This window comes from Narcine bancroftii, chromosome 1 (genome assembly GCF_036971445.1).
Source record: "Narcine bancroftii isolate sNarBan1 chromosome 1, sNarBan1.hap1, whole genome shotgun sequence".
Lineage (NCBI taxonomy): Eukaryota > Metazoa > Chordata > Chondrichthyes > Torpediniformes > Narcinidae > Narcine > Narcine bancroftii.
The window spans coordinates 226047660-226070038 of NC_091469.1; the positions used below are offsets into that span (position 1 = coordinate 226047660).

A 22379-nucleotide genomic window follows, 5' to 3' on the forward strand; every position below is an offset into this window, starting at 1 on the left:
TCTGATCTCTACCTATGTGAAGACTCTAAAGAATCTTTGTTGCACTCCCTCAACAATGCATACTTTATTCCCAGTACAAGCTCACCAAGATCCCATATAAATGCAATAAAACTTCTTTACTTCAGCAGTCAATCCTTTTGCAATAAAGGCCAGTACTCCAAATGCCAAATGGCTTGCTTCAATGCTTGAAAGAATAATGACTTTAACTGATTTGTGGCCTTATGTACAATGAACCACCACCCTCCCCCCCGCAACTTTTTGAAAATCAACGATAACTAATGTCACCACCATCTAAAAAATATTTAGAAGTTCTGCTTTGTGTATCAAAGTAGATAACTTCATATTTTTCCACATTATATTTCAGCTGCCATCTTTTTGCCTGTGACTCAGTTTATTTGTTGAAATTTTCCTTCCATCTTCACAAGCCCACTTCGTGTATATCATCTGCAATCTTGGAAATGTCACATTTGGCCCCTTCACCTGAGTTGTTGACATAGTTCATGAGTAACTGGGGTAATGATGGCTCTCCTGATTTCTCTGACACCCCATTGTTCACAGTTTGTCAAAATGAAAAAAAGATCTAGTTATTCACATGCTTTATATTCTGTTTGATAATACTGGACAATAACAAATTTTCTTCCTGAACACTTTTGGGTGTATTTTATGGATTTTGGGCTGCTGGTCATGAAAATCAACTTAAAATGTTGCTATCATGTACCAATTTTTAGATATGAACTATTTTTGTGATTTTCTGTTATATTTTAAGTTTACTTTAAACATACAAATCCATGAAGGGCAACATGTCATTGAAAATTCATTTTCTGCCTTTGCACTTGGTCTTGTTCCCTGCTGATCTTGGTGCAGTCAGTGATGAACATGGTGAAAGGCTCCACCAGGACATTGTGACCATGGAAAAGAGGTGTCAAGGGCAGCTGGTCCACTATTGTTGGACACTGACATGAGTGGCGTCGGATGCTGAGTACAAACACAATCAGTGGCAAAACATTTTTAGGCCAGTTGAACTAACAAAATGTGTCAGCATTATTATGTGATTAAACATACTAAATTCAATAAAAGTTAATGTTTCTCCAACTTTCAACATGATATAGTAATCTGAAACGTTCTGCGTTCAGCTTGAGATTGTTTATCATAATCCTCAATATTTTTTTCAGGAAGCAAACGTTTTGAAAATAATTGTTGTCCTGCATAACCGATCTTAATCCATTGGCAGCCCCGATCTGGATATTCTGACCTGGTTAAAAAAAACTCCTTCACTAAAACCTTCCAGAAAATTCAAATACATGACATCCATTTCCTCTTTATTCATTCTATTCATCTTAAACTCTATATTTTATTAGCCAAGCTTGGTTTTCCTTTCACTAGTCATTGGATAATCTGCTTGATTTTAGTATTGTTTTCAATGTGTTCTGTATTTACATTCTTCATTGCTGATTACATGATTTTCTCTTATTCTGACTTTAGCTTAACAAGTTATGCTTTTCTTTTGTTTTTTTTTTAAAGTCTAATTGTTAACATTTTCTGAATATTGACGGTAGATATACTCTTGTAAATTTTGTCGCCTATGTTTTTACTGTGGGCATGGGATGATGGCATAGGTTGGAGACGTGAAAGTACGCCTCTCCCAGAAGAATTAATCAAAACCTGACAAAAAATAAATTAAAAAATTTCTTAAATTGAAAAACTTTGAGATATATTTATCAATCGATTTATAATGCTCCAAGAAAAGGAAAGATTCAAGCAACTAAGAAAATGATTACTAAAGAGATATGTACAACTGAAGAAGTTGGGCCTACCTTAACAATGGAGCCTTGGGCTCAAGTTCCTCTTCCTGCAAGAGTGAGCCGCGCTGCGTCAGCAAGGATTCATGTGACTCCAGTGCCATCTTTTCGGGAAGAAGACGATCGAACTGCAGACGTCACAGGATCAATTACGCATGAGCAAAAATGTGTGCAAATGCATAATGTTCCTTATGGGGAACAGCTGAGTTGGTTAAGGCTGTGGATACTAGTGTGGCTAGTCAGACCCAGATCCACCCATTGATTCAATTAGTTATTGAATCAGGATCATCTGCAAGGATGAAGATCAAGACAAAGAGAAGGAAGAAAGAGTTAATGAAGAATTGGAGGGAGGAGAAAGAGAATATGAAAAAGAAGTCTATGTTTTGCCAAGCCTTTCATACCAATGGGACTTTGGATGCATGAAGTGCATAATCATAATATCTGAGCACACTTTTCTAACATGCAGATAGCTAAATTTTTTCCTAATATTTGCTCTAAATGTGATAAATGCATAACTGAGGTACTTGGTACTCATATGTTTTGGCTATGCCCTACTTGCTCTGATTTTTGTCATTAGTTAATATTAACTTGACTCCTAGCTCTTTCATTGCTATTTTTTGGAGTGAGTGGGGCCAATGGATTCAATACTTAATTTTTCACAATCCGATATATTGTTTAATAATGGAAAAAATTACATATGTTTCGCATGATAATTATAATTTTTTTTATTAATGTGGCTGTTATACTCAAAATATTTACATTTCAATTTATATTGATTAGATTTTAATATGTATATTTAACTTTTTTTTAAATATTCTTTCTTTTCTTTTTTATGGCTATCCTTAGGAGAGTTGGCTGAAGGGGGGGGGTATCTTTTCTTTTCTTTTTTTTTCTTTTTTTCTTTTTTTATATATATATCTAAAAAATGTTCATGTTCATGTTTAATTGCTGTATATGTCATATATTATTTGTTTTTTGAACGAATAAATAAAGTTTTTAAATTTTTTTTTCACAATCCCATGTTGTGGCTTTTGCTTCCTTCATTGCGAGAAGGCCCATTTTGCTGTGATGGGAAGATGCTGTCCCTCCCACTCGTACCCAGTGGTTGTCGGATGCGATGGCCTATCTGTCTCTAGAAAAAAAATAGGTGTTCTACTATTGTAATACATCTTAACTTTCTTTCTCTTTGGGGTTATTTCTCAATTACTTTCAAAACTTGCAGATTAATTATCTCTGCTTTCTTTTTACAACCTCAGAGATATTATTATTTGTAGTGGACCCTTTAACTTGGCCAGCAGCCCTCGTAGGGTGGGGTGTGATTCTTAGTTTTGGAATATGTTTTTTTTCTCTTTCCTTTTTCCATTTAATAACATGCGTTCGTATGTACCTTGTTCATTGTTATTTGATACTTGTAACTCGATATTGATTTACTTCATTGTTATTACCATATGTATCTATCTATTTTGCATATGTTAAAACTAATAAACAAGATTGAAAAAGAAGAATAATATGTGGAATGGGATTTCACAAAATTTACAGCTGTGTGTTTGCACTCAACAAAGAATTGAAAAGACAATTTAGCTGCTGGATGTGAATGCCATTCATTTTGGTGGTATAACCAAATTGCTATTGTTCAAAAGCTTTTTATTGCAAGACTTAAAAATAAAATCATGTTCAGTTATGCTTAGTTTAGCAGGGTAAAAGCAATAACTATTTGTGTTTTTATTTTAAGAATGTAATTCAAAGGATGGTATCTCACCTTGAAGAACTTCACAAGAGAAATTAAATTTCCAAGGTGTGATGTGGAAAGATCTCGGTCTGGAATTACTCATCATTAAAATGTACTACGATGTTACTATGGCAATGCTTTAGGTTATATATTTCCAGCAGATATATAGCATAGATGGTTTTGTTGCCATAGTGAAGGGTCACCATGAGGTAGTATTAAAATAACTCATGGAACATGATTATTTTTGACAAAATGAACACATTTTTGGAAAGTAACCATGTGCGGTATATCATGAAGATGTGGCTGGACAAATCTTTTTGAGTTTTACATCATTACCCTCAAAAGGCAGGGATATTTTTATGCAGGCACAGAATTATGCCCCAGGAGTTAAACAAGTGGAATAAAAGTCCAAAAAAGTACAGACGTGTAGAGGTCTGGGCCCTTCTCAGAGCTTGGAATGCTGCCTTCAGGAGAGGAGACAAGATGGCATTAACATAAACCAGGACTAAACTCTCCCATGCAAAGTATGGGCACGCACAGAAGATCCACAGACAGCTGTGCCACATCAGAGACGAGGCCATGAGGCGAGGGATCAAGACCATAATAGATCACAAGGCTATCTTGTGATTTAAAGGCAATGGTGTCTCCCTTCTGGACAGACTGAACATCTAAGGATGGTTCACTGAGAATTACAGGCTGATGCCAAAGAAAGCTCCATGTCCCCCTAATGAACTGGCCCCCTGCATAGCCATGGCTGAAGTGAGGAGAACCTAATCCAAGGTGATCTCATACAAACTCATACACCAGACCATATACCTAGTCGGGTGCTGAAGGACCACGCAGACCTACAAACAGACATTTTAAACACCTAACTGCAGCAGTCCATTATCCCTGTGGGTTGCAAGACAGCCACCCTCACCCTGGTACCAAAAGGTGTGATAGTAATGGGCCTCAATGAATACTGCCCTGTGGCACTGACCTCCACCATTATGAAATGCCTCAAGCATCAGGCAATGGAATGCATAAAAGCGCGCCTCCCAGAGACACTAGACCCATTTCAATTAATGATGGTATAACCTTGTTCCTGCATTCTGTCCTAATCCACCTGAAGAATGATGCCTCATATGCCAGGATGCTGTTCATCAGTTTCAACTCGGTGTTTAATAGGATCATTCCCCAGAGGCTGGTGGAGAAGGTGTCCTTGCTGGGACTCAACACTCCTCTCTACAACTGGATTCTGGAATACTAGCAGAAAGACCACAGTCTGTCCAGATCAGAGCAGAATGTCAAGCACTGTTACGCTGAACACCTCAGGGCCCCGTGTTCACCTGCTCCTCTTCACGCTGTTGACCCATGGCTGCAACATTAGATCCAGCTCCATCAAGTTTGCAGATGACACAATAGTCATCGGCCTCATCAGCCACAATGACGAATTGCACTACAGAGAAGAGGTGGAAAATCACGTGATATGGTGTGAAAATAACAACCCGAGTCTCAATGTGGACAGGATGAAGGAGATGATTGTGGACTTCAGGAGATCCAGGATCGACCACCCTCTACTACACATTAATATCTCAATAGTGGAGAGAGTGGAGCACCAAGTTTCTTGAAGTACACTCAGCTAGTGACCTATTCAGGACACTCCACATCTCCTCACTTGTCAGGAAGGTGCAACAGCGACTGCACTTCCTGAGAAAACTGAAGCGGGCAAGGCTACTGGCCACCATCATGACAACCTTCTATAGGAGCTCTATCGAGAGCATCCTGGCCAGCTGTATTGCATTGTTTTATGGTTCAGAATCAGAATCAGAATGTATTGACATGAACAAGTTTTGTGGCAGCATCATGGGGAAAACTTTCATATTCTGACCATTTTACAACATTACTATTTAAAAAAATAAGAGTCCACAGAATGTAAGGCCGTGTCTTTGGATCATTGATTATTCAGGAATCTGATGGCAGCGGAGAAGCATCTGTCCTTGTGCCGTTGAGTGCTCATTTTTAGGCTGCTGTACCTGTTCCTCAATGGTAGCAGAATGAAAAGGGCATGGTCTGGGTGGTGGGGGTCTTTGAGGATAAAGGCTGCTTTTTTAAGACACTGCCTCATGTAGATGTCCTCCATAGAGTGAGGTCTGGTGCCTGATATGGCAGTCTGAGTTAACAACCCTCTGGAGTTTATTCTTGTCCTGAGAGATGGTGCCTCCGTACCAGGCAGTGATGCAACCAGCCAGAAAGCTCTCCACAGTACACCTGCAGATTTTGTGAGTTTTCGGTGACATAGTGAATCTCCTCAGACACCTTACAAAGTATAGCCACGGGCGAGCCTTCTTTGTGATTGCATCAAAGTGAGGCTCCAGGACAGATCTTTTGAGATATTGACACCCAAGAATTTGAAGTTCTTTACCCTCTCCACCGCTGAGCCCTTGATGAGGACTGGGTCGTGGTCACCTGACTTCCTTCTGAAGTCCACAATCATCTCCTTGGTTTTGCTGACATTGAGTGCAAGGTTGTTTTCCTTACACCATTCAACCAGCTGCTCTATCTCCCTCCTGTACGTTTCTTCATTACTGTTTGTGATTCTGCCGACAACAGTGGTGTCATCACCAAACTTGTAGATGGCATTGGAATTGTGCCTGGCCACGCATTCATGGGAGTATAATGAGAAGGGCAGTGGGCTAAACACACATCCTTGGGGTGCGCCTGTGTTGATAATCAGTGAGGAGGAGACTTTGTTTCCTATTCGTACTGACTGTGGTCTTGCAATGAGAAAGTCAAGGATCCAGATGCAGAAGGGGGTACGGAGGCGCAGGGTTTGTAGCTTCTTCACCAGCACTGAGGGAATAATGGTGTTGAAAGCTGAGCTGTAGTCTATGAAGAGCAGCTGTATGTATGAAATGTTGTTTTTGAGGTGATCCAGAACTGAGTGGAGACCCAGTGATATTGCATCTGCTGTGGAGCGATTATGACAATAGGCGAATTGCAGTGGGTCCAGATCTTTGCTTAGGTACATGTTAATTCTGGCCATGACCAGCCTCTTAAAGCATTTCATTACAGTTGAAGAGGATCCCTTCCACCCTGCACACAGCATCTTTCAGCTATTTTCATCAGGAAACAAATACAGGAGTATCAGAAACAGCCTCTTCCCACGGCCAATGAGAATGCTGAACAACTAGAAGACTTGCTCACACTAACCATCCAAGACTCGACTACTTATCAAACAATATTTACTTATTTTTATATATGCATATTTGTCCTGCATATGCATTGCTTTTTGAAATGTTATGTCTAGATTTGTGTCTGCATGTCTTGCACCGATGACCTGAGAACGTTGTTTTATCTAAATGAAGAAGAGATAACATTTCCCATTTCCAGCCATGAATAAGCACCCACGCTTGGAATGTATGCCTGAAGATGGACAGGCTCAACCTTAAATTGAATGCTAAATCTCATCACCCTTGAACTCGGGAGCTATAAGATGGAAGCATCACAATTAGAATCATTAAATCATTATGGGACAGAAGAAGTCTACTTGGCCCAGCAATTCAACATAGGCTCCTTGTAGAACACTTCATTTTCACGCAATCCTCTGGAGTCTTTCTAGTTAGGTTTTAAAATCCCTGATTGCCTCTGTATCCACACCTCTACATGCAGCTAATTGCAGTTATAACTATTTGACACATTTTAATTAAAAAATTGTTCACAGCCCCTTGTTTTATTTGATTCGAAAGATTTTGCTTCATCCACAACTGGGAGCTGCTTTTGTCTATTTACAAGGTCAGCGTACTGTTATGAGCCCAGAGGACCCCAAAACCCAGCAGCAATAGAAATTTACTGAGACAAATGGTTACTTAAACAAAAGTTGCTTTTAATTATCTTTAAACATGAAAACAGGATCAAACTTTAACTTATTACTATTAACTTAACCTAACTTAACCCCTTTCTAATTCTAAGTGCACGTGTATGTAATGTGTGTGTAAGTTTAGAAAAGTTATTTGACTCACAGTCCAATTTCACTTCTCACTCCTCCAAGTTCATTGGTTGCAGGCATTTCTTATACTGTGCACAGGATTTAACATTTATGAATTCCACCAGGCTTTGGTGCTTGAAAGGTAAATGGTTACCGCTCAGGAAGGTTCCTGCCAGTTTTCATAGAGATTTGTTGCTCATTGGACACCCACAACTGATTCCTTCTGATCAGCCTGTGGTGTGCTGTTAGAATCAAACACACACAAGATATAGACTGTATAACAGGCTTTAATCCACAAAGACTTCCACAGAGCCAGGCTGGCTGTGGCTGCAGCAACTCTGTATGAGGCCTCGGGAGGCCGGCGCAGGCTTCTATACTGGAGGGTGATTGATATCCAACCGAGTGGGGCTTGATCCATTCAGGCCGACTGATTAACCTGTGGTCCGGTATTGTCCTGACCCCCTTACACTCCTGCAGGTATGGAGGTTGCCCCCTGCAGTAGGCCGGCGGTGTACCACCATACAGCCACATGTAAAATGCTGACTGACATCAACTATTTCCCTGTCTTTGGAAATTTGGAAATGTGCAAATATTGACTGTAATGCCTTAACTTTGTAACAATACATTCAAAGAGATCCCTCTCCAATTTGTATCCAAGAATGATCCTTAAATATTGTACCCCTCCACTGGGTTCTTTGAATGAGATTCAACAGAATTAGCGAGGTGACCTTGACTACCTGCCCATTCTCACCAGCATGACTCAATACAATCTGTGTTTTGCACTTTGTGATTCTGCTGTAATTTTGTACCTCAACAGGACATGCGACTGTAACATCAGAAGCCTTAAATTAACATAACATAACATAACATAACAATTACAGCACGGAAGCAGGCCATTAGGCCCTTCTAGTCCGCACCGAACCAAACACTCCTCTCTAGTCCCACCTACCTGCACAATGGCCATAACCCTCCACCTTCTTCTCATCCATATACCTGTCCAGCTTTTTCTTAAATAATAAAATTGACTCTGCCATCACTATTTCTCCCAAAAGCTCATTCCACACCGCTACCACTCTTTGAGTAAAGAAGTTCCCCCCTCATGTTACCTCTAAACCTCTGCCCCTTAACTCTTAACTCATGTCCTCTTGTTTCAATCTCTCCTACTCTTAACGGAAATAGTCTATCCACATCCACTCTGTCTATCCCTTTCATAATCTTAAATACCTCCATCAAATCCCCTCTTAACCTTCTACGCTCCAAAGAATAAAGACCTAATTTGCCCAATCTCTCCCTGTACTCTAGATGCTTAAACCCAGGTAACATTCTGGTAAATCTTCTCTGCACTCTCTCCACTCTGTTTATATCCTTCCTATAATTAGGCGACCAGAACTGCACACAGAACTCTAAATTAGGCCGCACCAATGCCTTAAAAATTCTCAACATCACTTCCCAACTCCTATATTCCATGCAATGATTGATAAAGGCCAGCATACTAAAAGCCTTCTTCACCACCCTATTCACATTATTTTCTACCTTCTGGGAACGATGTACCGTTACTCCTAAATCCTTCTGCTCTTCTGTATTCATCAATGCTCTCCCATTTACTACGTATGTCCTGTTCTGATCCTTCTTACCAAAATGAAGCACCTCACACTTATCAGCATTAAATTCCATCTGTCATTTTTCAGCCCACTTTTCTAAGCAGCCCAAATCCCTCTGCAATCCTTGAAAACCTTCTTCATTATCCACTATTCCACCTATCTTAGTATCGTCTGCATATTTACTAATCCAATTCACCACCCCATCATCTAGATCATTGATGTATATAACGAACAACAATGGGCCCAATACAGATCCCTGAGGCACACCACTGATCACCGGCCTCCAACCTGACAGACAATTTTCCACTACCACTCTCTGGCCTCTCCCTTTCAGCCAATGTTCAATCCATTTGACTATCTCAAAATTTATACCTAAAGACTGCACCTTCCTAACTAACCTTCCATGTGGTACCTTATCGAAGGCCTTACTGAAGTCCATATAGACAACATCCACTGCGCTACCCTCATCCACATTCCTAGTCACCTCTTCAAAAAATTCAATCAGATTGGTCAAACAGGACCTTCCGCCCACAAATCCGTGTTGAGTGCTCCTGATCAGACCCTGTCTATCAAGATATTTATAAGTACTATCTCTAAGAACTTTCTCCATTAATTTACCTACCACTGACGTCAAACTTACAGGCCGATAATTGCCAGGCTTCCTCCTTGAACCCTTTTTAAATAACGGAACCACATGCGCAATACGCCAATCCTCCGGCACTATCCCCATCTCTAATGACATTTGGAAAATTACCATCAGAGCCTCTGCTATTTCCTCCTTTACTTCTCTCAATGTCCTGGGGAAGATCCCATCTGGTCCCGGAGACTTATCCACCTTTATATTCCTCAAAAGCCCTAACACTACATCTTTCGTAATCACTATATTCTCCATATTTACCCAATTTGCTTTTTTTATCTCACATATCCCAATATCCTTCTCCTTGGTGAATACCGAAGAAAAGAAACTTCAATATCTCTCCCATTTCTCTAGGCTCCACACACAGTTTTCCGCTCTGATTCTCTAAGGGATCAATTTTGTCTCTCACTTTCCTTTTACCATTAACATATTTGTAGAACCCTTTTGGATTAATTTTCACCCTGCTTGCTATAGTCTCCTCGTACCTTCTTTTAGTTTTCCTAATTCCTCTCTTAATATTCCTCTTACATTCAATGTATTTTTCAAACTCTCCTTAATTCCATGCTTCTTATACCTAATGTACGCCTCCCTTTTTCTTTGAACCAAGTTTCCAATATTCCTTGAAAACCACAGCTACATATTTTTTGATGAGTCAAATGCAAGAATTTGTTTTTGGAAATTGATTCCTTCCAATGTTTCATGACTCAAAAGGGCCTGTACCACCTCATTACTCTCCTCAGGGAAGCAGATAGCCCCAAGTTAAAAGAATTTAATATTTTGTCTGGGATTGAGTTCAAAGTTCAGCAATGATGGAATAGCACATTTCACTCTGGTGAAGATTTAATTCCCCAAATGACAGTGTCAGTGCCACTCAGCCATTGCAGTGTTGTGCCCCTTAAGGATTTGTGGAATTGGCTATTTATATCTTCATATTCTTGCTTGTAAATTTTTGCGCCTGTGGGAAGTGTTCCTCTGTTATCGGGACATGTGGCTGAGAAAGATCACAGATCTAAGAGCACAACAAAACAAAACAGGCACTGATATTTAATACCTTCCCCTCCTCGCACCAGCCCCCACTCTCACTGGAATCTGCTTCACCATCCAACAAGATCATGCCTGATCCTTTAATTCAGCTTCACTTGACTTCCTATCTAAAATCCACCATCTTAAATGCACAGAGAGAGTCAGCTTTCATAGACCCCAGGGGTAAAGAGGTCCAAAAATTCAATACCCTCTGAGTGAAGAAGTTTCTTCATTGTTCTGTCCTGAATGGACCACACTTTATATTGAACCTGCCATACCTGGTATTTGACACAGAACTAAATGGATACTTCATCCTTCCAAAGACCATGCCAAGCCCTGAAAGGATTTTGTAAGATTCATTATGATCACCTCCCATTCTCCTAAACTCAAGGGAGTTAAAGCCAGACAGATTTTAGCCAATACTAAGTATACTAGGACTTTGTTATAAGTATACCATTTCTCAGATTGGAAGACCAAATCAACACATCATTAAAATTTTTAAAATTTAAATTTAGACATACAGTATGGTTACAGGCCCTTTTGGACCACGGGCCCGTGCCACCTAATTACACTCAATTGAGTGTGCCAGGAAAAGATTCCATATAATTAGATTGTCTTCTCTACTCTAGTTTTCATATCCTTTTGCAATTAATGTTCCAATGCAGTTTGATTTCATAACTGGTTGTTTAGTAATTTTCAGTGATTTATTTACAAAGATACCCAGGTCCCTTGCTGTTTGATTAGACTTGGCTGCCAGCAGGGCTGACACACAGTATCATAGATCAGTAAGGAGGCTTGCAGCCTCATGGTCTGCCTCATGGTGCTGTTTACATCAACTTTAATGTAAAGAACTTTTCCTTCATCCATGTGTTATCTAAAAACTCACACATACAAATACAAGATGAAACATGGTGTCAGAAGTGGGATGAAGCAAATTGGAAGGAAATACTTTAAAAGGTAAAATCTAAAGTCAGCAACTTATCAGTGAAGAGAAGCTAACACAGTGAAAATTGGAACGATTACATCCACCAGTGAAACTTCAGCTGACAGGTAAAGTGGCTGAAAATTGGAACAGATTTAAACAGTATTTTGGATTGTATTTAGTGCCAGTTGGAGCTGATGAGAAAAGTGATGAAGTTAAAGTGTAAGTTTTCTTACATGTTGTGGGTGATAAAGTCCTGGAGGTGTATAATAACTTCACATTTGCTGCTGAAGGAGACAAAATGAAACTGGAATAAAATAATGGAACAGTTTGTATCCCAAAACATAATGTGACATTTGAGAGGCACAGGTTTTTCACATGTAAACAGAAAACAGAAGAAAGTATTGATCAGTATGTGACTGAATTGAGGAACAGAAGCAAAAAGTGTGAATTTGGTGGAGTGACCAACTCACTGATAAAAGACAGACTTGTGTGTGATATTCCAGGTAATAGTCTAAGGGAAAGATTGCTAAGAGAGCAAACTCTAGACCTGGAAAAAGCCATAGCACTCTGTAGGGCTGCAGAAACTGTAAACATACAAGCAAAAGAGCTGTTTAGTGAAACTAGCTGCAACGTGAATGCAGTGAGCAAGAACAGACATAAACCATTTAGCAAAAGCGTGCCAAAGTGGAAAGAGAGGCATGGCCAATGAGCAAAAATGAAAGGGACAATTGAAAGCCATGTGTCGATGTGGTACACAACACCTGCCAAAAAAGTGTCCATCATATGCTAAAACATGTTGTATGTGCAACAAAAGCAACCATTATGCCTGTTGCTGTAGGAACCAAGTGCAACAAAGCAAGGTTCTTGCAGTAGATGAAAGGGAAATAGAAGAATTCTATGTAGATGTTGTGACTGAAAACAAGAAAGAAAACTGAGACTGGATGCTGAGATTAAAAGTGAATGACATATACATTTCAGTTAAATTGGATAGTGGAGCACAAATTAATGTAATATCAGAGACTGATTTTAAGAAGATTAGACCCAGACCAAAGATGTATGGAACAAAAGTAAAGGTGACAGGATATTCAGGTACCAATATACCAGTGCAAGGAGAATGCATGGTCAAGGACAGAGGGCACATGCTAGCATTCATCGTGTTACCAAAGGATGTACAGGTCATACTAGGTTTAACAGACTGTGAGAAACTGAACATGGTAAAATGAGTCTTCGTGGTGGAAAGTGAAGGAGAGACAGTCTATGATGAACTCACAAAAGAGTACAATGACCTATTTCAGGGTCTAGGCTGTCTTCCAGGAGAACACACGATCAGAGTGGATAAACGTGTGCCACCAATAATACAGCCATGTGGAAAAGTTCAATTTGAACTTCAAAAGCAACTAAAAGCAGAGTTGGACAGCATGGAAAGCCTCAATGTGTTCAGAAAATAGATGAGCCAACAAAGTGGGTGAGTTCACTCATTGTTGTGGACAAAAAGAATGGAAAGCTTAGAATTTACTTGATTCCAAGAGATGTAAACAGGGCAAGAAAGGGAGAACACTTTAAGCTTCCGACGCATGAAGAAATCATGTTGCATTTTGCAAATGCAAAGTGTTTCAGCAAGTTAGATGCATCATCAGGACTTTAGCAGTTGAAATTGGATGAAGCAAGTTCAAGGCTGTGCACATACAATAGTCCATATGGGAGATACAGATTCCTAAGATTACCATTTGGAATTGCCTTAGTTCCTGAGATGTATCAAAAAACTATCCATATGGTTTATGAGCAGCTGGACGGAGTTGATACCTCAATAGATGACATCATAGTACAGGGAACCACAAGAATGGAGCATGATGAGGGACTAAGGAAAGTGCTGGAAGCAACAAGGAAAGCAAACCTGAAGTTGAATAGAGAGAAATGCCAGCTTGTGGTGACAAAACTAACATTTGTAGGAGATATTATTGGCAGTGAGGACATCAGGACAAATCCCAAAAAGGTGTCCACTGTTGGGTACATGCCAAGGCCACAATGCAAAGAGGACGTACAGAGGTTTAATGGAATGGTCAACTATATGGGTAAATTCATATCCAACCTCTCAGAAAAGACGGTTCCATTGAGAAGACTAACAGAAAGAACATTGAATGGGAGTGGAATCATCAACATGAACAATCATGGAGGGAACAAAAGAAACTGCTCCCAGAGGAACCAGTTCTGAGGTTTTACGACCCAGCGAGACCCATCAAGGTATCATCAGACACATCACACAGTGGGCTCGGTGCAGTTCTTCTGCAAAAATATGATGACTGGCAATCCATTGCATATGCATCACGCTCAATGACAGATGCGGAGACGTGATGCTCCATGACGGATGTGGAGACGTGTGTGATACGCTCAAAATGAAAAGGAGCTGTTCAGTATCACACACAACTGTGAAATATTTCACCAGTTTGTGTCAGGACAAGCAATCAGTGTAGAGACTGACCATAAGCCCTTGATTACATTGTTCCAAAAGCCATTAAACGAATGTCCACTTAGAATACAAAGAATGATGATTAGGCTGCAATGCTATACACTCAATGTGGTGTGCACTCCAGGTAAACTAATATACACAGCAGACACATTGTCTAGAGCTGTTGACACGAGCGAACCTGCAAACATCAAAATAGATGAAGACGTGAATGCCTTCGTGGACATGATCACAAGTGCACTGCCCATATCAGATGCAAAAATATAGTTCATAACGTCAGGGACAAACAAAGATGAAACACTGAGACAACTGAGAAAAAACATCTTGGATGGATGGCCCAACATGAAGCAGGACTGCTCACCTGACGTTTCAGAGTACTGGACCTGCAGGGTGGAACTATTAGTGGTTGAAGACATCATCTACAAAGGAAGCAAAGTCCTTATCCCAAAGAGTCTGAGAAAAGAGATGCTAAAAAGGATCCATGGAGGACATCTCAGAATTGAAAAGTGTAAGAAAAGAGCATGAGAGGTGATGTACTGGCCAAGAATCAACAATGATATAACAAATGAAGTGTCAAACTGTACAATATGCCAGAAATATCAAGCAAGCAATCCTGCAAAACCACTAATGCCACACCCAGCACCATAGAGACCTTACCAGAAGGTAGGCATTGACCTATTTTAATGTCAAGGGAAGGACTATCTTGTAGTCACAGACTATTACACCCTGTATCCAGAGGTGTATAAACTGAACACCACCACTGCAGATACTGTAACAACAGGTATGAAAGCCATATTCTCCAAACATTTCATGGCAAAAGAGGTCTTCACAGACAATGGGCCCCAGTTTTGCAATTTTAAGTTCCAACTGTTTGCCAAAGAGTAGGATTGTACACACCACGTCAAGTTCTCATTTTCCACAGTCCAATGGTCTTGTGGAAAAACTGGTACAGTCAGTGAAAAGACTGATGAACAAGGCAAAAGACAGGGGAACAGACTTCTACCAGAGTATGCTAGTATACAGTACAACATCACTTGAGTGTGGTACGTCACCAGCACAACTCCTTATGGGGATATTGGCTAAGATTAAACCTACCCATTCAGGAGAAACTCCTAAAAACAAAAGAGGGGAAGAAAGCGAGAATGTTCAAAGAACAAAAGAAAGAAAAGCAAAAGTATTACTTTGACAGAGGAACAAAAAAACCTATTGGAACTCCACACTGGTGACCAAGTAAGGCTAAAAGACAGAATAAACTTATGGATTCAGAAGTGAACTCCAGCCAAGATCATACACCATTCAGACAGATGAAGGTGCTGTCTGCGAAGAAATCATCAAGATCTTCAAATGGGACCAGCCAAAGTAGATGGAAAGACGGATACTGTTGAACAACCTGAATGCACAGTTGAGAAGACATCGTCTGAGGTAACAACTCAGATTCAAGGACAATCAATCAGGAGATTGTCAAAACACGTGAATCCTCCTAAGAGACTCATTGAGCAAGTTTAAAGACTCCTGTTATAGAATGAAGTAGTGCTATCTTATTCGCTCTTCAGTGTCTTGTGTCTGTAAATGTGAACACACAAAACAAGATTAAAAAATGTTAACAATGTTGATAAAAAATGAAAATGTAAGTTATTGGTGTTAAAGATAAAATTGCAGAGTTATACAAAGAAAATATGTTGGTTAAAAGTAAGTTATTTTTGTTTTAAGAAAGGGAATTATAATGATAGAGATCATGGTTGCAATGCAACTAGACTTGGCTGCCACCAGGGGCTGACACACAGTATTAGAGATCTGTAATGGAGACTTGTAGCCTCATGGCTGTTTACAACAACTTTAAAGTAAAGAACCTTTTCCTTCATCTATGTGTGTCTAAGAACTCACACATATGAATACAAGATGAAACAGTCATACCTTTCAAAAGCTAGTGATTTAAAAAAAATAATATTTCTATTTTTTTTAACCATTGTAGATAACATCTCATTTTTATTTTGTTTTGCATCTGACATCATGCGCAATTTTATAGATTCTGCCTCTGACATGAAGACACATCAAACAATTTGAGTAAGTATTCCACATTATTATATGTCTATTATTTTTCAGTTGATATGAGGGAATTTTACACAAAAACTCACTTGGTTTGAACTTGGTTCAAATTACCATTTGAATACACATCTGAGATCTTCAAACCATTTGGCATTTTTTGCTGTTCTAATGCGTGTACAAATTGTAAAATGGGATGTCCAAACTATGGCCAAGGGGCCAATACAGTAAATAGCTATGGCTGTGTACTATATCCTGTACTCAAATATCCTTCCATCTACAAAGCTGTAGTTTCTTATTTAACCCTTTGCATTCTACAATATCTTATTGTGTTGGTCAGAAAGTTGTGGATTAAAATGATCAGAAAACAGCTTGAGACACTGGGTGAGGTGATCAGAAATCATACTTTGGATGTGCTGTAGCCAGGAAAAAAAAGCTTGTTGGGAATGGGCCTCTAGTTATTGAAGAGATAATTAAGACCTGAAAGTTGATTGGGGAGAGAATTGTGGCTGGTGATGAGAAGATTCCAGGAATAGGAATTTGAAAGACAATTAGATGAGGGTCAGTCTATTAATTAATGGTAAAGCAGAATTTACCACTATTTAATCTTCATGGGGCTTGAACATGGAGAAGAACTTTGTGCAGATAAAATCTGTCATTACTGAACATGTTCAGAGAGTGACACACATGAAAAAAACTGGCAACAAACCTTCCCTATAATGCTCTGCTTTGACATATAAATGAATTCTGTGGAAGGGCTCAGTCCCGTAACACCGACTGCCTTTTACTTGGCATGAGCTGCTGAGTTTCTCCAGCACTTTTTGTGTACTGCACAGAGTTAATGTTTCAGGTTCATGAAAACTCTGGATTTGGATATTAATTAGATTTCGGAAATGAATAGCAAAGTATATTTGTCATATTTGCATTACTCTAGAATGGGTCACAATATCTTAATTTCATAAAGAACTTCAATCTTCTCACATTCACAATAATCTTAAAATGTAGTGGCCAAGAGCAAAGTGCTGTGCCCGAGGTAAGAGAAGGTGGGATTGGGAGTAATATATGGGCATGAATAGATGAATGGTTCATAAACAAAAACATAGTTGGGATAACTAAGTCATTTTCAGATTGGCAGTCAGTAACCAATGGGATTCCATAGGGATCAGTTCTAGGTCTGAAGTAATTTAAAATGTACGTTGATGACTTGGGTGAAGGGACTGAATAACCTGCATCCACATTTGCTGATAAGAGAAAGAAAGGCGGATCAAGCTGATCAAAGCAATTGAGGTGGTTTAAGTGAATAGGCAGAAAGTTGGCAGATGGAATATAATGTAGGAAAATATAAGATTATCCACTGTGAAATGCAAAAAGTAGGAAGTGTGTTTTCATTTAAAGGGAATGAATTTACAAAATGCTGTGATACAAAAGCTTGCCTTTTTACTCCAGGTAAATAGGAAGGCTAATGGCTTGTTGTCCTTTATTGCTGGGGTTGTGGAGTATGAGGGTAGGATACTTTTGATGCAACTTTGCAGGGTGTTGGTGAGACCTGGTGAACGGTGTGCAGTTTGGTCTCGGGATTGAGAGAAGGATGTGCTTGCCTTGAAGGCAGTGTTGAGAATATTAACTGGAAGGAATTTCTTGACATGTAGGGGTGGCACAGTTGGCATAACGGTTAGCGCAACTCCTTTACAGCACCAGGGATCGGGACTGGGGTTTGAATCCTGTGCTGTCTGTAAAGTGTTTGTCCATCCTTCTCATATCGACCTGGGTTTCCTCTAGGGGCTCTGGTTTACTCCCACTGTTTGAAACGTACCAGGGGTGCAGGTTAAATGAGTGGCATGAACCTGTGGGCTAAAATGGCCTGTCACGGTGCTGTATGTCTAAATTTAAATTTAAAAAAAATTAAACTTAAGGAAAGGCTGAGCTTACTAGTTGGTACAGTAGAATTGCAGGATGTGCAACTAACTCACTATCCCAGAGAGCCCAAATTTCCATGCTGTCTCTGTGAAGTTCGCAGTCTTTCTGCTGTGATTGCATGGGCATTCTCCCAGGTGCCCCGTATCCCATCCACTTCTCAAATTCAAGCTGGCTAGTGGGATATTTAATTATTGTACCCTATGTAGTTGCATCGTGGAAAAATCAGAGATATATTGTGGAATATGTGAAAGAGCATAGGTTACAGGGAAATCAGTGGAGGAAAATGATTATGGATGGTATTGCTCCAGGAGAAGACAGAGTCAATGGGCTGAATGGATTCTTTGCCATAAGGAAATATGAGGATGGACAATACAATAATGATCAAAATAAAATATATAAGATTCTAAGCGGAATTGAAGGGATGGATGTTAAATTGATGTTTACCCTTATGGAACTAAGAGTGTGGTTTCAGTATAAGGGGTCAACCATTTCAGATGGAGAAGTGCATGAATTTTCTCTAACAGAAGAGAGCGAATCTTTGAAATGACCCACTCAAATGATCTCTGTAAGCAGAAACAATGAATATATGTATATATATATATAAAACAAAAAGTGTAAGAATAAGAAAAATATGCTGAACCGGTGCAAAATAATTACAATGTAACCTGGAATAAAAATGAACCTCACAACAGACAGAATTCAATATTACATCTCTTATTCCTGCAGAAAAAAAGAAAAAAGATGGTAACTAACTTATCCTAAATCTATAACTCCTAAACTAAAAAGAAAAAATCCGTTGGGATACCTTAAACCACCAAAAAGGCAAGAGTAGTGGTACATTGGTGAATTGCCTTATATGTAAATAAGTAAGTTCAGGAAGAGATTATAAACATTTTGTTTTGTAATATACAAAATTGTAAACTACTGTATTGTTCATTAAACATTAAAACATTCCAAAGAAGTGTGCCACATTTTATCAAACCTAACTTCAGTTTTCAAAACATGACATCTAATCTTCTCTAGGTTCACGCATGATAAGGTTTGGGTCATTCATTGAGCATAACTGGAAAGGCTAGAGTCTTTCCATCTTAGCAAAATACATCTTTGAGCCATTAAATTGGGAAAAGCTATCACATGGCCATCGGACACTGATAATCGACTGTTTTCTACCACCTCACCAAATAAAGCTGTCATTGGATAAGGTTGAAGAGTAACCTAGAAAATATGGGAAAATGCATTAAAAAATTCCTTGCAATAATGATTTAATGCTGAACAGAACCAAAACATATGAAATAAGGAAGCAACCCCATTACGACATCCATCACATAAAGGGTTGATAGTACAAAAAATGTTTGCTAATTTATCTTTGGGCTAAACATTTAAACCTAAGGGAGTAAAGGATGGTGAAGAGAGATGCTGAGGCCATGATTTGAGCAACCATCATTTCATTGAATGGTGGATCAAGCTGAAACCTACTCTTGATCGTGCTCCTTTTGTTCTTATGTAGGTTTGTGGAGACTGAGGTTCAACCTCCACACAAAAGGACTGGGATGTAATATATATCCCAACATTCAAAGGGTGGCACAGTTGGCATAGCGGTTAGTACAAGGGCAGCGATTTGGACCGGGGTTATAATCCCACACTGTCTGTAAGGAGTTTGTACGTTCTCCTCATGTCTGTATTGGTTTTCCCAGGACTCCCTTTACTCCCACTGCTTGAAATGCACTGGGGGTGTAGGTTAATTGGGTGGCATGGACTTGTGGGCCAAAATGGCCTGTTACTGTGCTGTATGTCTAAATTTATAAAAAATTAAAATTTTTTAACCTGCTCATTATTCAGATGGGCTAGTAGGAATGGAAAGATTACTCATAATACTTTTTTTTCCTGTCTCTCAGAGGAAGTTTGGCTTATTTGGACTAAATTGGCCAACTTCTCAAAACCTTTGTTAAGGGGAATATGTCAGGGTGCAGGTTTCTGCCTTGACATGGAATCTGTTCAATGAGAATCTTTAAAATCAGTGAGGTGAAGACGATTCAGGCTCCCTCAAGGACTTACGATTCACATCGCCGAATAATTGTCCAGCCTGTAAAAATAAATCTCGGATTATCTGCAGGAAGAATTCCTCTGTGGTTTAGATTTAGTCATAAGATAAAATCAGTTCTTCTGAAGTAACTTAGTGCTTCTCTTATCAGTCATTGTGTAGGAAATATCTTCTGCTACCTTAGGAAATGATGAGCAAGAACCCTAATGCTATTTGCCCTTTCTATAGTTTGACATAAGCTTTATGTTCAAATCAGGTGTATTTCGAACATCTTGTGATATATTGCTGAATCATAGGTGAAAGAAAATGATTTGGATAATTAATGGTGAGGCATGGTTGGCGTAGCGGCTCGCTCAGTCTTTACAGCGCCAGTGATCGGGACCGGGGTTCAAATTCCACGCTGTCTGTAAGGAGTTTGTATGTTCTCCATGGGTTCTGCATGGGTCTTTCCCAGGGGAAGGGGGTGGGGGGGGGGTGTTCCGGTTTTTTCCCACTTTTCAAAATGTACCGGGGGGAGGGAGTAGGTTAATTGGGTGTAAATTGGGTGGCATGGACTCGTGGGCCGAAATGGCCAGTTACTGCACTGTATGTCTAAATTTAAATGTTAGTGGTCGTATCCAGGAAGTCGGTAAGCTTGCATGGAAGTTGGAGGTTCAAAGTTCATCCTGGGTGATGCTGTATTGACTGATCATTGGAGGGAAGTTATCATTAATGTTAGAAGGTGAAACTTTACCCAGGGTCCTGCTCAGAATGTTGTACACTGACCCTTGTGTAAATGGCAAGTACTCAAAAGTGATCAGCAATTTTAGGAAGGAATAGGAAAAGGTTTGATTTTGCTCTTTACTGAGATGATTAGAAAGTAAGTAACTAAATGGTCAAATTTTACAGTGGTGGGGAGGGGGTGGTGGTGCAGGAACAAGATTTGGTGGTGTTTTTGATGGTGGTAGGATAAGTTAAGAAGGCTTTAAATGAGATGAGATAGTTGAGGTATTTGGTTTGAATTAATAAAGTTATTATTCACTTTAAATTGGAGCAGCATGGTTGGCGTAGCGGTTAGCACCAGCGATCGGGATTGGGGCTCGAATCCCATGCTGTCGGTTAGAAGTCGGTACCTTCTCCCTGCATCTGATGTGTATTTTCTCCTCTTTTCTCCCCCATTTGAAATGTATCGGGAGTGCAGGTGAATTGGGCGGCACGGGCTCATGGGGCAAAATGGCCTGTTACCGTATGGCATGTCTAAAATTTTTAAAAAATGAATGAAAAGACAGAGTAATGTTAATCTTTTCTAAGATAGTGTGCAAGCTTCATTTGGGCTACCGTGTTTGATTATGAGAAAGCAAAATCAGGAAGGATGTTGAGATTTTAGAGAAATAGATTTATTAGAAATGAGGGAATTAAGTCATAAGAATAGAGAAGCTGGGGGTGTTCTCATTAGAGCCGCCATGGTTAAAAAGAGTTTGGAAAAAGGTATTTGAAAATGTGAATAATTTTCTTTAAGTCAGAAGACCAATTTAAGACAAAAGAAATAAGAGAAGCTAATGGCTCAGATTTTGGGTAAAGTGGCATAAGAACCAGGGAAGGGAATGAGGAAGCCTTTTCTTCTAACAAGCTGTCATGTTCGTGAATGCACTGCTTCAAAATGTAGTGCTGGCAATTTCACTTGTAACATGCAAACAAGAACTGGATAAATTTTTAAAAAGAAAAAATGCAGTTATAGGTGAAAGACCGAGGATGTAGAAATGCATATTTCTATCGGAGTCTCAGCATTGATATGATATGCTAAATGGCTTCCTTCTGGGCTGTTTCATTTTATTGTTCTAGTAAAAGGTACAATCTACAATATCTTAGCAAGGTTAAAAATAATGGAGAAAATATTCACAGCTTTCAGCAACTCTGAGCTATGCACTCAAAGTAATAGTGTGTCCTCAGGCACTCCACTGTGTTATCTAACACATCTGGGAGAATTGAGTGGTCAAGGTAATTGATGGTGAGTAGGAGTTTTGGCATTCGTGGTGTGGCTGAGTAGCACAGTGCAGATGAGAAATATGAAGAACAGGGGATAGGTTTGCAGGGGATGCCAGAAGCAATGTGGTCCTGGGAGTGGGAGAGAAGCCAAATGTAGGAAAACCTGTGACGTGCTGAAGAAATGCCAATGATGCAAGGTTCACGGTTCCTTTTATTGTCACATAATAATACAGTAAAACCCCCTGGTGCCCGACACCAGTGGGAATTG

At 39.6% G+C, this 22379-nt stretch overlaps 1 long non-coding RNA gene across 1 annotated transcript in view; it reads left to right on the forward strand.

The window, feature by feature from the left end:
• Nucleotides 1–22379, forward strand: part of LOC138749729 (uncharacterized) — a 43369-nt gene that overhangs the window by 14422 nt on the left and 6568 nt on the right. Inside the window, exon 2 of the long non-coding RNA XR_011348849.1 lies at nt 16172–16209. This is a non-coding gene — a long non-coding RNA (uncharacterized lncRNA). The remainder of the gene's footprint in view (nt 1–16171; nt 16210–22379) is intronic.